Source organism: Phascolarctos cinereus, unplaced genomic scaffold, assembly GCF_003287225.1.
Source record: "Phascolarctos cinereus isolate Bilbo 61053 unplaced genomic scaffold, phaCin_HiC Scaffold_4;HRSCAF=312, whole genome shotgun sequence".
NCBI classification, from domain to species: Eukaryota; Metazoa; Chordata; class Mammalia; order Diprotodontia; family Phascolarctidae; genus Phascolarctos; species Phascolarctos cinereus.
Window position 1 is genome coordinate 642,155,506 of NW_027555847.1, and position 17,504 is coordinate 642,173,009.

Genomic DNA, 17,504 nt, shown 5'->3' on the forward strand with positions numbered 1-17,504 from the left:
CTGTGGGAACATTTACAAATCACTACAAGTCTCCAAGACGTGATCTCATCATTGGTGAACAGTAGATTGCTACTTAGAAGGTGAGATGCTTTGAAACTCTTACGAGAAGCAATAGTGCTCCTAAAAAGACTCCAGAAATGGAAAGATAAGTCTTGTTGCCTTCTTTATAATATGATTCTCTCCACTTCTGGTTTAGTCAGTTCATGCAGAATTTCCTTCTCCTTAACCAGACTTTCTATGATGTGCTTCCCCGAACCTTTTTAGCTCTAGAGGTAAAACTGCATCTCCTGCATCCCAAGCTCTAGGCCAGATCCATAGCATGCTAGATCCAGCAGCGGAAGAGACCTAAGAGGGACAACTCAGGTCTGAATCAAAAATGCTTCATCTGGGCATTTTAAACACATTCCCAGACTGATAGGGTGATGCCCTAGCTCATTCACTTAGATATTCAGAGTTAGTTGTATCTGATTTCCATGATATCACAGATCTATACTTTTGTTGACCTGATCTCTGTTGTAGAGACACAGGAGAGTAGAGGTCTGAAGAGGAAGAGACAAAGATACACAGTTGTTCCTGCCACTGTTTTCCAAGCAGGTCAACATGCCAGCACTAAACACAAAACACCTACAAGAGTTTTCTTCCATTCTTCCAGTGGTTACCATGGCTGCCCCAATCTCTGTGTCCCATATGGTTTTGGTTTCCATATCTTGAGCAGAAAATAAAGGATCTGGAGCAAGCACAAATTGAATAGAGGTCTCTAGTAGAATCCCTAAGGGATCTTTCCTTCATCTCACACTGTTTGACATTTTTATCCATGACAAAGAAGAAAACATAAGGCAGTGGGCAGTGTGCTCATCAAATTTTCAAGTAATGAGAAGCTGGGAAGCATAGCTAATATGCTGGATGACAGTGCTGGGATTATAGATCTTAAGACAATGAGTCTCATAGGTCCTGAAGAAAGCACTGTGGAATATGTGATAATAACAAGATCATATCAAGTGATATAGATATATATGTATATATGTATATGTGTATATATGTATACACACACACACACACAACACACACACACACACACACATATACTCACACAAAATAAGCCCAATGGGGAACAGCTGGTTTATTCTGAGAATACTAGGAATAGTTGGGCTTCCAGTTAACAGGAATAAGGTCCAAATGTCTTTGGACATGGCCTGACTTTATGTTAGAAAACTGATTACCAATGGATCAGTGGACCATGGAACACCATGCCCAAGATTTACTGAGACTACTTTGATACAGCTCTTCCATGACAATCTGTGAGAAAGGCATATTGCAGGTCTAGGAAGTGCAGAGATACTAGGAAAGATTATCATCATAAATGGATGGAAGTCTAAGGTTGACAAAATAAGGGCTATGATTTAGAAAGGAAAAACACCTCTCTTTGTTGTCTCCTCTTCCAACAGGAGGAGCTATGATCAAACCTCCCCCCTCTGGAATTACGCAAACACCCTAGAAAGGGGGAAGGGGTTATATAATGCCAATAGTGAGAGCTCCTCACTGGACTGATGATTGTGAGACTCTGGCAGCTATAGCTGCCTTGTTTGACTTTCATCACTATGGAACAAAGGACTGAGCTTGGAACATGGGCCCATTAGCTCTCTAAACTTTATGGATTTATCACCATTTTTATGACATTCTAATGACTTAGCTATTGTCATGAACGAGTAAGTTGACATCCTAGGCGTCACTCCTTCTCAAACTGGGCACCAGCCAGTGACTTAGTGGTCCTTCTATATTTGCCAGCTACGTAACCTAGCACTCCACTGCTACAAGGAATGTCACCTCATTTCTCAGACTGATATGATGCTTCAGAAAGCCAAATTGAACTTGGGGTTTGGGAATTCTTGAGGCCATAGATCACTGTTGGCTGCAGTTCACCTTTTTCTTTTGAATATCCTTGACAATTAATTAGTAGCCTTGATAAAAATATGTATATATTTTTTAAAAAACCTACTAAAGAGAAGGCTTGAGATTTCCCAGTTTACTTCCCCACATGCCAAAGGCTTGCTAAGACCAGTTTCATTCTTCACAGATAAACCTAGTCTCCCAAATGCCATTGTGCTGTGGCTAATCTTATACCCACTTGTGACAGTAATCATTTTGCTTTCTCTTTAAATTTGCTAATTAAATCCCATGTTGGTAGACAATTATGAAGCACTTCAGCTCTTCTCATTTACTTTGTATTTCAAGTTATCTTGTTATCAGTATCTAACTTAATATTACTTCCCTCTAAGTGCAATGAAAATAGTCATCATATCTCTCTGTATGACCTGTGAAATCCAACACAGGGAAGTGTGTGGCTGTATTGTATTAATGTGTTATCTATCCTCTAATCCATGCCCCTTCCAATCCAATAAACTGCCCTTTCTTCTGACTTTAATCTTACGTCTCCTACAGTTCATAGTCTGATCTTTAATCCAACCCACACATGACCAGGTTGCTTTCAGGTTTGTGTCAGCTTTCAGGTAAGTAAACCCGTTTGGAAGATAATTAATATTTCACTAAAATGGAATGACCTTTCACTGGAGGTCTTTCAGCAAGTTTTTGAACACATTTTAGAGGTGATCCTTCTTCAGGTGAAGTTGGACCAAATGAATTACTTTTGAGGTGACTTCCATTTCTGAATTTCTGTGACTCTATGATTATACCTACTCTGTATTGCTTCTGAGTACACTTGAATGACAATGTATTTACTCAAGAAACATCTCACTTCCTCCATTCTGTCCTGTGTCTCCTTTAAGTTCCGTTAGTTGCAATGCTAACAAAAGAGATCCTCCCCTAGGAACAATAAAAAGTAACTTCTTTAACCTAGTCATATCTTCCATCACTGCCCCCTTTTCTAAGACCTAATGTTCTAATTAGAGTTGATTGGGAGATAGGTGAGACATTATTAAGCCTCCAGTATTTTTATATTGCTAAAAGGTGACAAAGCTGCAAATGAAAACTAAATAGGCAGATTCATAACAAGTTTCAAGAGTGACCAGAGCTTTGAGATGAAAAAGTCTGCATCATGGGAACATATGATTTTAGAACTAGAAAATATTTTAGAGACTGAGTGTAAGCCCCTTGTATTATAAACAAAAACTGAAACCCAATGGGTGAAGTGGCCCGCCTTTTTCCTTTTTTTGGTTCATACAAGTATTAAGTAGTAAATTAATTCTTTTAAGTGAAAGGGACCAAGGCTTAAAAAAAAAAACTAGAAGGAAACTTATAATATATATAGCCTAAATTCTCTATTATTTCATAGATGAGGAAAACTGAATCCCAGATCAGTTAAGTGACTTGTTCAAGGTCACACAGGTAGTTTAAAAAATGAGAATTAAATCTAGTTCCTATGCAGCTCCATTCCTCAGTGGCTACTTTAGTTTAAGGAAGGCTGATTAACTCAGCACAAGGGAAGTACAAAAAATATAACTAACTGAGCATCCCCAGACTTCCTTAATCCCTCGTTATTGATTGGCTAAACTATAAGCATCTTATCAATCAGTGATCATATGAGAATAAATTACCATCATCATCATCATCATCATCAATCCTCCATTAAGTCCCTTTGGTGACTTAAATTGATATGGAACTGACCCTGGGCCCCTTGATGGTTATGCCAGTGTAGTGCAACCTCTCAGAGCCTCAATTTCCTAATTTTTCAAATTTATTATTTATTTATTTTTAATATTCATTTTTTTAAAAAAGTTTGGAATTTTCTCTCTCCCTCCCAATATTTTTTTTGATTGCTTTCCTTGACCTTCTGTTCTTCCAGATGAATTTTGTTATACTTTTTTTTCTAGCTCTATAAAATAATTCTTTGGTAGTTTGATTGATATAGTACTGAATAAGTAAATTAATTTAAGCAGAATTGTCATTTGTAATTATATTAGCTCAGCCTATCCATGAGCAATTAATATTTCTCCAATTGTTTAGATCTGTCTTTATTTGTGTGAAGTTTTATAATTGTGTTCATATAGTTTCTAGGTTTGTCTTGGGAAGTATTTTATATTATCTTCCCAAGTATTTTTTATTATCTGTAGTTATTTTCAATTTCTCTATCTATTCTTTCTGGACTTTGTTGGTAATATATAGAAATGCTGATGATTTATGTGTATATATTTTATAATGTGCAACTTTGCTGAAGTTGTGAATTATTCCAACAAATTTTGTTTTTGTGCTTTTAAGTTGATTCTCTAGGATTCTCTAAGTATACCATAGTTTCCTCATTTTCTAAATAGGGATAATAATGCTTGAATTCTTAAGAGTATTTTAGGGATTCAAATGAACTGCTGCTAATGTAAAGCACATTGCAAACTACTGCAGTATACAAATTTCAGTTATAATTATTATTATTATTTTCATTTTATGTTGCTCAAATGAGAAAACTAAGCCTGAGACAAAGTGACAAGTCACATGACATAAAAACGGTGGAACTGAGATATCTCAAGTCCATTTTCTCAAATTTCTAATAATAGCAACTGAATCTGAATTAAGAGGGTAGAAAAGGGAGGAATTGATAGAATTTTCAAAGAGGAAAGTTTAGACAAAATATCAAGAAAAAAAATCTAAAAATTTGAGCTGTACAAATGTGAAATGAGTTGCTGAGGTAGGTTAGGGAAAGGTCCCCCTCAAGTAAAAGCTGCATGAACTTTTTTTCTTTATGTTACAACAGGGATTTCTTTAGTTTATAAGTTAGATTGGATGTTCATTGACATCTCTTCCAAACCTAAAATTCTATGATTCTAATTCTAAGATTTGGAGCATGTTCTGTATAATTCATTTCCTCTCTCTAGGCCTCAATTTCCTCTTCTGTAAAATAAGGAAATTAGACTAGATGATCTCTAAGATCTAAAATACCATGACTTTAAGCATCTATAAGATCCAGTCCCATACCAAATCTTTTCATTCATATGTAGCGTCCTTCAAGAATTCCAAGACTTGTGCAATATATGGGCTCCAAGGAATGAGGATGTTCCCTTCTTACCATATTAGTAGTTGAAAGAAATGTTTGCACACTCTCACATTCAAATTCTCTCATTCCTCCTTCTTAGGCCTGGCATATCTTACAAGGCTGGTATGAACAGTGCTTAAAAAAAAGGCAGTCTCATCTGAAGGTGCAAATAGATCTTCTCTCACCCTCTTTCTGGTTGTGAAGGTCCCATGGGATTCCGAGACAACCTTTAACACCGGGTACGAAAGTGATGTAGTTCCTGGTCCAGAAGCCATGAAGTTTAAATGATGTTTAAATTCCTCCCTTTTGGCTGATTGAGAGAGGCAAGGCAAGCCTGAGTCTCAGACCATACAAAGGCATCAACCAGAGCTCATATTTCTCACAGCAGATGCAGTGAAGGAACTAGAATGAATTTACCATGCCATTTTTTTATGAGCCTCAAACCCTATGGTGAACCATCACCAGTCTTTATGAGCCTAGGAGAATTCATTGTCCTAATAATTCAGTAAAAGTTGTACTGTCTGGCACTTTACTGCTATTTTTATTTCTACCACTAACAACTCAATTTAATTCTGCAAATAGTTTTTAAGTGTAGTATAGGGTAGAAAGAACAAGCCTTGAAGTAAGGATGACCTGGATCCAATATGTCCTTATGCTATATATGGGCTGTATCAATTTGGGAAGCTCATTTAACCTCTTAGGGCTCTAAGGACATTCTTTAAGATGAGAAGTTATCAGCCAATGGCCATCTGCACTGGTAGAAGGTGTTTCCACACTGGGGAGCTCCCCACATCAGTGAAATCACAGGTCTCTATCTAACATCAGAAGTCCTTCTACTTTCTATATATATAGCATCCCTTCTGGTCCTTATTACTTTCTTATTATGTGGATAGGATGCACCAACTGCACTCATCTGAAACTCTTCTCTCCACAGTTACCAATGAATTCTTAAATAATCAACCTAATGGCTTTTCAACATCCTCATACTCCAGACCTCTTTGCAGCATTTGGCACTGATGACCACTCTCTCTTCCGAGGCACATCAATCTCCCTTGGCTAAAAAACCTGTACTGAGCTATTTTGCTCATCCCCCTCCACCACATTCACTGATGGTGACAGGCTCTGACAAGCCTGGAATAATAGGCTCTGATAAGTGAGCTTTATATTCAATTAGTCAATTAATAAGCATTTATTGAGCACCTGCTATGTAACAGGCACTATGCTATGCACTGGGGACATAAAGAATGGCAAAAGATAATCCGTGCTGTCAAGGTCACAATCAGATGAGAGAGACAAGCAGACAAATAAGTACAAACCAAACCACATACAGGATAAATACTAAATAATTAACAAGAGAAAGCACTTGAATTAGGGAATATTAGGAAAAGTTTCCAGTAGAAGTTGGGACTTTAACTGAGATTTGAAGAAAACTTGGAGGTTGAATTCTTGCCTAGAACCAGGTCACTGTGCCATTTTGGATACATTTCACAACCATGCCACTATATCCATATCCCCTGGGGACCAAAGAGAATAAGTCTGTTCATTCTCCCACATAAGGTCTTTTCAAACACTTAAAGACTTGAAGACAGTTATCATCCCACCCACCATCCATCCCTAGTCTTTGTTGTTCTTTTTTTCCCCCTCTAGACTAAGTATTTTCGATTTTTTTCATTAGATCCTCATAAGGTATGAAACTCAGAGTCCTTCACCATCCTGGCTGCCTTCCTCTGTACACATTCCTGTTTATCAATGTCCTTACTAAACTATGGTGCCCAGAACTGAGCACATTCTCCAGGTGGGTTGTGCAGGGTCAAATACAGAGGGGCTATTATTCTCTAGCTGTAGCCAAAAATTGCCATAGGGTTTCTGTTTGTTTATTAGTTTGTTTTTGATGGAGAAGCTGCCACTTTATAGAATGAACTCATACTAACCTTGCAGCTCATTAAAATCCTCAGATCTGTTTTCATATAAACTGTCTAACCACTGCTCTCTTCATCTTTTCCTTGTGAATTTGATTTTTTTTGAATCCTCATGTAAGAATTATACCCATTTTCATCTTATTATTTTCATCTTATTACATTCAGTACAATAGTCTAGCCTGCCATCTTTTGAGATGCTATCATTCTATTAACTACTCTTCACACTTTAGTGTCAACTCTAATTTGATGAGCATGCCAGCTATGCCTTTATGAAAATCATTTATAAAAATGTTGAATAAAATGAGGCCTAGGCCAGATGCCTGGGGAATTCTATTGGAGACCTTGCACCAAGTTGACACTGAAGGACTACTTTTGAGTTCAGACATTCAACAAGTCCTGAATCAATGTAATTTTATTAATGTTCAGTCCATAGCTCCATTTTCCCTACAGTAATCCTATGCACTTTATTTCAGTATTTTATTAAAATCTAGGTAGTACAGTAGAACTGTACTGGGCTTGGAATCAGGAAGACTCATTTTCATGAGTTCAAATCTAGCCTCAGACACTTACTAGCTACGTGACCCCTGAAAAAGTTGCTTAACCCTGTTTACCTAAGTTTTTTTTCATCTGTAGAATGAGCTGGAGAAGGAAATGTCAAACCACTCCAGTATCCTTGCCAAGAAAACCCTAAATGGGGTCTCGGAGAGCTGGACACAACTGAAACAGCTAAACACCAACAAAAAGTCAAAATTATATATGTAGCATCCCCCTGACCCAGTAGTTTATTAACCTCAGGTTGGGGGAAGGGGAAGAGATGAAATAGATGTAGTCTGGGATGATTAAGTCATCCTGGTTTTTTGTACCCGCAATTTCCTTTTCCAGGCATTCATTACCTATCTCTTCAATCACCTGTTCTAGATTTTCCCCAACAATCAAAAAGTCAAACTCGTAGGCCTATAATTTACAGATTTTGATGCCTTGTCATTTTTGAAAAGCAGAATGTTTGTCTGTCTCCATTCCTATGGTACATTTTCTGCCTCATATGATCACATCAGTTAGTTCTTTCTGTACCCAAGAAGTTAATTACTCTAAACTTGGTGATATGAATTGATCAAGGGCAGTTATATCCTCTTTTACTATCTTTTTACATATCTTGGAAATCAAATTCCCGTTGTCCATTTAAGGTGCAAAGGTCATTCCTCTTGGAAGAAAGAGAGGGAATAAGCATTTATCAAGCACCTACTATGTGCCAGGCACTATGTTAAGCCTTTATAAATATTATCTCATTTGATTCTCACAATGACTCTGTAAAGTAGCTGCTTTTATTATTCCCATTTTACAGCTGAAGAAACTGAGGCAAATAGAGGTTAAGTAACTTGCCCAGGAGCACATAGCTAGGAACTTCCTAAGGCTGGATTTGAACTCACATCTTCCTTACTCTAAGTCCACAGCTCTAGCTACTCATGCCATCTTGCTGCCTCTTTCCTTGGCAAAGAAAACTAACAAAACAATAATTGAGCAGCTCAACCTTTTCTATTGTCAGTTATCATTGCCTATCTACCCTAAGCAGCAACCATCCCTTTTTATGATCCTCTCCTTTCCCCCATTATAATCATTATTTCTTTTTTCTTTTAAATGCTTTTTATTGTACTTAGCTTCCCACCAGTCCCAGCTCATTCTACACCTTGGTCTTCACAACAGTATTTTTAGAGGATCATGTCATGCTCTTATATCCATCCTCTGTTGCCTGTTCTTATTTTCATCTTCAATATAAATATTCTTCTTCATCTAGCTTAGTTGATGCGTTCCCAATACACCCACATGTATCTCTCCCAATGCCCCTTCTGGCTCCAAATCTACGCGCCTATGTCCAAAACAGAATTGACAACCTTGCCTTCTAAACCACACTCATTTCTGACCTTTATTGTTGCTGCTGTTCAGTTGTTCAGGCCTGTTCAACTCTTTACGACCCTCGGGACCCTTGGGACCCTCGGGACCAAAGCTTTCCATGGGGCTTTCTTGATAAAAATCCCTGAGTGGTTTGCATTTCCTCCTCCGGTGCTTAGAATAAGGCAAACAGAGGTTCTGTCACCTGCCCAGCGTCACACAGCCAGTAAATGCCTGAAGCCAAATTTGAACTCAAGTCTTCCTGACTCCAGGCCTAGAACTCTATCCACTGAGCCACTTAGCTGCCTTTCATACTACCTTACTTTCTTGTGAACGGTTCATCCAAACTGGACTAAAGGCCGTTGACCAGATTTGATACACCACCTCCTGCCCCCATGAATAAAATATACTCCTTACACTTTTTTTACCTTTAAGAATCCTTGTCTTCTTTCAAAGATGAGCTCAAGTACCAGCTTCTACATAAAAACCATCCCTTACACACCCAGTGGTTACTAGTCTTTTCCTCCTCATTTAACCTTGTATTATATTAAAGTGTGAACACTGAACACATTAAGGCCAGGGACTATTAGCAATACCGACATCTTTGTATCACCAATGAGTCAATGACTTTACATACATGTATATGTGTATGTATGCATATATACACACATATAAATATATGTATATATGTGTATCTATACACATTTTTTTTCTCTCTACCAAGTACTGTAGTAGTTGTTATAAATACAAAGATAAAAAAGAATCAGTTCCCACTGTCAAAGAATTATACTCTATTGAAGAGACAGTATGTGCCTATATATGGCTACACAAATAAATGCAAAGTAACTTTCTTATTTAGTTTTGTTTTGTTGTATTGTAGAGGCAATAGGGGAAAAGGAAGATTCAAATGATTTGTGAGGATAGACTCAACCAGAATTTTCAATTAATTGGAGTAGAGGGTAAGGGTGAATGAGGAGCCAAGATTGACATCAAGATTAAAACCAAGTGGCAGTGCTCTTGGAAAGAGGAAACTCCTTAGTGCCCAGAGCAGTATCTTGCACATAGTAATTGCTTTTAAAAAGTATGTTGGTGTCGCTTTTCAACCAGACTTAAACCACTAAGAAGAAACTAGACACAGAAATAGAAATGTTGGACATAATAAAAGGATAGGTAGAGTCTCATGTCCTGAAATTACAAACAGAAACTGCCTTTAAAAGAATTGGAGGCTAAAGGATGAAATTCTGAGGCAAACATTTTAATGAGAAATAAAATGGAGATTTCTTTAAAGAAAACAATGTGGATATCCATGGAACTCACTGACTAAGATTTTTAAGACACAAGCAGAGAAGACAGAAGCAAGGTAAAGTAACTGAGAATGAATTATTTTTTTTTAAAGTGGTAAAAATCTATAAGCACAAACTCAGAAAATCTAAAGTAGAGGATGATTTGAGGTTTTGATAAATACTAAAGATAAACAAAAGAGTTTAGCTTAGTTTTTTTTTTAAATCAGTTATCCTGGGTATAAGTAAATCAAAGAGAGACATCTGAGATCATTATTCCTGTCATCTCCCACCTGTAATGCCTCTCCTGTAGCCATTCCTTCTCCCCACCAGATCCAGAGATTCACTTTTCTCCTCTCTCTGAAACCATCTTTAACTCTGATAAGTGAATTTTCATCTTTTCTTGCTCAGATTTAGACCTCTGCCTCACTTACTGGCCATCTCTAAACACTGCCTCTGAGAGTAAACCACCCTGCTCCCCTTTCTGGGTTATCTTTCCTCATTCCAATGTAAGGACCTTGAGGACAGAGGCTGTTTTGCTCACTTTTATTTCTATGTCCACAGCCCAGTACCTGGCACATAGTAAACACTTAATAATGCTTTACCTACTTATCTCTCTCTCTCTCTCTCTCTCTCTCTCTCTCTCTCTCTCTCTCTCTCTCTCTCTCTCTCTCTCTCTCTCTCTCTCTCTCTCTCTCTCTCTCTCTCTCTTTCTCTCTCTCTCTCTCTCATCTATCTATCTATCTATCTATCTATCTATCTATCTATCTATCTATCTATCTATCTATCTATCTATCATTTTACAGATGAAGAACAGAGACTGACGGGACTTACCCAAGGTCACAAAGCTAGTTTAGAGTAAAGACTAGAAACTGGTTTCCTAAGTCCTAGTGCAGTGCTCTACACCATTGTTAATTAATAATCAAAACAAATATTTATTAAATACCTACTATTTGTTGAGCACTGTGCTAAGCACTTTACAAATATGACCCGTATTATCCTCACAAAAAGTCTGAGAATGGGGTCCTACTATTATCTCCATTTTACACCTGAGGAAATTAAGCCAGAAGGAGCTTAAGTAACTTTCCCAAGGTCACACAGCTAATAAGTATTTGATTGCAGATTTGAACTCATATCTTCCTGACTCTAAGCCTAGCCCTTTAACTACTCCACCATCTCCAAGGGAAAAAATAAATAAACAAACAAACAAATAAATAAACAAATAAGGAATTAATCAAGAAAGATTCTTAGCTGCCTCACTGCCTAGAAAACAGGGGAAAACATAATATTTTTGAGATGTTGCCCCACCAATGACTACTATAATTATCCTCTCCCAACTTAATCACAGCAATGGCATTATAGGAAGGGACCAGAGGACCAAGAATGATAGAAATTGGAAGAAATTCAGAGGCCCATCTAATCCAACCCTCTCATTTTATAAACATTCAAGTAGAAGTGGTTGACCCAAAGTCCCACAACTAGTAAGCGACAAAGGCAGGACCTGAAGTCAGGTGTCTCCTTAGCTCAGTGTTCTTCACAATGTCCCCATTTAATGGTTGGCAACCTGGCTTCTATTATCTCTTTAATTGCTTTTTAATGTTCGGTTCAAAATGAGAACAGTTTGGTTGGTTGGAAAAAAAATGCAAGGTCCCCATTTGATTATCTTGGTTCTCCAACCATGAAGGAAATCTTTATTCTTCATGTCTCAATTCCATTTATCATCCTTGACTTCTCTCAGCTCCCTGAAAGCCAGCACACCTTGCATTGAAAATGCATTATCTGTGAATCTTCCTCTTGGCAAAGGGACATTTTATTTCCTTATAGCTACTGGGATCCAAACAGGGTGTGTGCTTATTTTTCTTCTCAGTGGAAGGTGAGGTAAATAACAATTTAAAGAAAAGCACTATGTTTCTGCTGCTTTTCTATTCCTCTCTGTTTTCCTCTCAGAAAAACAGGTTAAAATTCAGAAACAGAGGAACAAAACGTTTAAGTCTCCACAAAAGAAGGGCTATGACTCATAACCTATTAAGAACATAACAGCAAAAAGTGTCATTATAATAACTGCCTAGAGTTCACCTTTAAAAATGCTGTAATGAGGGTGTGCTGTGGTTAATCGAGAGACAATACTGGTTCTGAGTGAAACGTCAGAAGTCTGAATCCCAACTGAATGCCTGACTAAGTGTGACCTTGAGCAAGGCACTTAGCTGTCTTCCAGGACCTCAGTTTCATCATCTGAAAAATGTGGAGAATTACATTCTCACTGTGCACCTCATAAGGCTTTTATGGTAATGAAATGGGACAAGGAACATAAAGCTCTTCATATAAAGAGCTCTGAAAATTCCAGGTATTGTTAATATAATAGTAGCATTAGTAATCATATCAATTTTAGTCAATACTTTAGTAGGAGGTAGTTTAGTGTAGTTGAAAGACTGACACACTCAGAAAGATATTAGTCTAAATCCTGCCTTTGAAGCTTACTAGCTTCATGACAATCACAGTCATTTAATTTCTCTGTGTCTCATTCCTCATCTATAGAATGGACATTATGTTTGTACTACCTAACTGACCTAACTCACAGGGATGTTATGAGGCTTAAATAAGGTAATGTATATAAAGCATTTTACAAACTTTTAAGTATAATACAAATCATATTTATCATTGTTATCCCCACAAAAATAAAGATTGAAAATTCCAGAAATGGCTTCCTTATATTTGTGAGATATATATATATATATATATATGTATATATGTATATATGTATATGTATATGTGTGTGTGTATATATATATATATATATATATATGTATATATGTATATATGTATATGTATATGTGTGTGTGTGTATATATATATATATACACACATATATATTTACCTAATGGAATTGGGTGGCACAAATCCCAAGGGGAAAGATAAAATACATGTTAATGGAAGTGAGAGAGATATCACCAAAAAGCAACAATAAATTTGCTGAACTAGACTGTCTCCCCATATTTACCCACCCCACACACTTCCAGCGTCTGGTACATAGTAAGTGTTTAATAAATGGTTGTTGACTTGCTAACTTGAACACTCTTCAAGGGCTTGCTATTGTCTGCTAAATAAAATAAAAATTCCTAAGTCTGGAACTCAAGATTCTCCATAGTCAGTCTCTAAACAATCTTTTAAGCCTTATTCCCCATATTTACTCATTTTGCCTATTGTCACACCATTAGTAAGTGGCTGAGGAAGGATTTGAATTCAGGTCTTCTGGAGTACAAGACCAGTCCATCACTCTAGCCACTATGATATAACACAGATAATAAGTATATGTTGCATGTCTTATTTCCTCCTATAAGGATATAAACTCCACAAGGTCAGCGAACACATGGATTTAATACCAACAACTTAATTAAGTACCCACTATGTGCTGGGCACTACAAAGACAAAAGGAAAAACATTCCCTGGATTCAAAGATTTTAATTCTAATGGAACAGAATATAAACAAAAAGTAACCTGTTATTATTTGAGGAGGAAGAAAAGACTAAAAACTGGAGAAATTAGGAAAGGTCTCACATAAGATGTAGCACTTACAAAAGTCTTAGTCTTCTGACCGTATAGATATTCCAAGAGAGAGAGGTGAGGAAGGAAAGCATTCTATACATGGGAGACAGAACGTGCAAAGATAGAGACGTGGGAGATGGAATGCCTGTTTTTGGCAACAGCAAGATGTTGGCAACTGTGTGGAAGATGGATTGGAGAAGAGAAATGAAAAGCAGGGAAATCAATTAGGAGGGTATTGCTGTAGTTCAGGAGAGAGGTGATATGGGTGTGAACATGGCAACTGACTGTCCATAGGATGGAGGTAAAAGAGAGAGAAAAGTCTAGGATAATTCTGGGGTAAGCACACCAGAACCAGGAAATCAACTGGATGGCCTGAGAAAAGAGCAGAGGTGAAAGTCAATAGACTGATTCCAAGGTGAGTAACCAAAATCTCTGAGAGTCTACAGTGCATGACAGCTAGAGTTAAGTAGGGAAAGGCCAACATAGAGAACTCTCTATGTCATGTAAGGAAATACAATTTATTGAAATACTTTATTGTTCAATGAGCCAAGAGACAAGGGCAGATTCACAACCCATGAATTTGCTTTCTTCCTTCCTATGCAGAATGTCACGTAAGGCCAGGGAAACTATTCAGTCTCCTATACATTTGAAACTTTTTTTCCCCTCTGTTCATTTAAAAAGACATTTTTATAACACTTTATGTTTGTGAAATAAGATGTCAGATTAAAAAGAATGATGAGAATCGACCCTATGAAATATTTTCCCATCTTTCTATCATCTCTGACGTGTTTGATTTATATTGGTCACATCCTCTCTTCTTTCCCCCCTTCTCCCGCCAAGATGTGACAATGACAGTCCCTTCTCTATCTCTTCCTTGCTGCCACCAATCCTCAGAAGGAAACCTAGGTTGCCTTCCACATATGAGTCAGCCTTGGAGTATACAGGAGAAAGAACAGGACCTTTTGACAGTATCAGAGAGGCAGAGACAAGGATATATCAGGACACTGGACCAGGGCTCAAACCATCTGGAAAGCCACCTGAGTCCAGGATGGCAATAGAGATCCTTTTTCTATCAGATATAGAGTGACCTCAATCACATTGCAGCCAAGAAACATTCTAGAAGAGGTCTAAATGTCAAATAATTCAACATTGAGGAAGAGCTATGTAGAGCACAGTATCAAAGGCCAGGATGACAGAATGTTGCCAGCCAGGAACAATCTGCTTCACTACACTTAATGGGGTCTACCACCATTGTACTGAGCTAGAGTGTATAGTACTAGACATTCCTCCCCTACCCAGATTGATTAGCCACAGATGCACTGTGTTCTAGGCAGTGCAAGGGACCCACTATCCATCCCTGGCCCCCAGATTGATGACACATTAAATTGAGCAAAGAAGGTTCCTCAAGTAAGGACCAGCACTTGGTAATCCCTGCCCTTGTTCATGTTCACTGTATATCATGTGTTTTATGAGGAGACTACAACCCACACCATTTTCTTGGCCTAGACCATAGACAAGAGGTAGCATAGTATCATCAGGAAGACCTGGATTCAAGTCCCACCCCTAACACATACAGGCCATGTTGCCCAAGGCAAGTCACTTAACCTTATGAGACTAAATTGCAACTATGCAACTATAGCACTAAGAGTCACTTGGTAGAGGTAGAGGGAATTCTTTATTGCAGCTCCCTATTATTTAATGAAGTCACAGGTCCAATTAAGAGAAAAATAAGAAAACAAAACAAAATAAGGACAACCCCCTCTCATTCTATGTATGCACATGAGAAAGACTGGTAAACACTTTCAAGAGCATTAGAATTTATTTGCAGAAAATGGGCACATAGTATTGAGATACCCCTGCCCTAGGAGTAAAGATTACCGTAATACTTCTGGGATAATTAGTCCACATGAAAATCTACTTTATATATGATGGTGCTTCCATAATTATATTCAGTTACACAACATTTATGAAGTGCCTACTATATACCAGGCTTAGTGCTAGGTTCTGGCATACAAAGACAAAGACAAAAAAACAAATATACAAAATTATCCAGAAACTCCCTGTCCTCAAGGATTTGCATTCTACTGGGGGGATACAAAATGCACATAGATAAGCAAATGCAAAATATTTTCAAGAAAATACAAAGAAATGATATGGAGAGTACTTCCAGCTAGGAGTTGATAGTCAATCCATACAGACCTGGGAAGGGAGATGGCACTAGGCTGAGGTTGTAAGGGAGCTGGGAATGGCTAGAGAAAAAATCATTCTAGGCATGAGGGAAAACCTGAACAAAGGTAGAGAGGAAATGCTGGATACAGGTTAAGCAAACCAATTTGTTTTGAACGCAGAATTTGTGAGAAGTAAAGTAAAATCAGTCTAGAAAAACAGGTCAGAGGTAGCTGATGAGTGGTTTAAAATGACAGGCTAAGAATTCTGCATTTTATCCTAGAGGCCATCAGAAAACACTCAAGTTTCTCCAACAATGCAATCACAGCATTAAACCTTCATTTTAGAAATGGCAATTGTGGCAGATATTTGAAGACCTATGGTGTGGAAGAGGAATTAGATTTTTCTGCTTGGTCCCACACAGCAGAACTAGAGACAATGGGAAGAATGGTGAGGCAGATTTAAGCTCTATGCAAGGCAGTTATGTGACAGAGCGACACAGACACATATACATATATAAATAAATGTATGCATATACCTACACATGTATGTAAGTATGCATGTATGTATAGTTGTTTAGTCATTCAATTCTGTTCAGTCTTCATGACCATACTATCCATGGGATGTTCTTGGCAAGGATACCATAGTGGTTTGCCATTTCCTCCTTCAGTAGATTAAGGTAAACAGGGTTAAGTGACTTGCTCAGGGTCTTAATCACACAGTTAGTGTGCATCTGAGGCTGGATTTGAACTCAGGTCTTCCTGACTCCAGGCCCAGCACTCTATCCACTGAGCCACCTAGGTACCTCATACATACATTCACACACACACACACACACACACACACACACACACACACATACACATATTGTCTATAAACATATTATATATACATGTATTTTATATATGTATATCTATATACATACATACACACATAAACACACTTTGGAGAAGGTTCAGAGTTAGGACTGATATGAACACAAAGTTTCCATTCAATGACAAGATGTGTGGAACTTGGGGAAGGACAGGGGCATTGGCAGAGGAAAAAAAAGATTAGGAAAATGAAGTTATCTGGGACACTCTCTGGTGATGGGTTTTACAGTTCAGGGGTGAGGAGCTGGGACTTGATACATCCCAGAACAGAGTAGGGGGTTGGGAACCAGCAAAATACACATACACACAGACACACACACACACACACACACACACACAGAGTATATGTGTGTATACACATACATATGTATATATAGTATTGTGTATACATATATGTAGGTAGGTATGCATATACACATCAAAAAGATCTATGATCATACTGATGCATGTAGCCCCAAGCCCAACAGAGATTACAAACCCTGAAACATGAACAGGATTCAACACTGGAGACTAATTCCAATAGGTCAGCTTTTCTTTCTTGAGTTAACCCAGGAAATTCTCCTAAATAAAGGTTAGCTATAGGTGATATTTAGTTATGTCTATACTCTCTCAAATGTGGGTATAACAGGGTTCAGAAATAAGGCACGGGCACTCAATCAACAATGTGGATACAGGGTATGGGAGAGTCTTTATTTTACCACAAAGAAAATACGTCATACACTAAAAAATTACAGAAGCCCATGAACAAATTACTGAACTATAAAGCCTTCAAACAGCCCTTCAGCATTCTCTGAGAAGAGAACTGAACTTGGGGTTCTTATCTGGGTAACCCTCTGCCAATGCCAGTGAGTAACTCTTT

General features: G+C 37.8%; 1 protein-coding gene across 2 annotated transcripts in view; it reads right to left on the reverse strand.

Moving 5' to 3' along the window:
* Nucleotides 1-17,504, reverse strand: part of FAM135B (family with sequence similarity 135 member B) — a 321,857-nt gene that overhangs the window by 303,425 nt on the left and 928 nt on the right. The window lies entirely within an intron of this gene.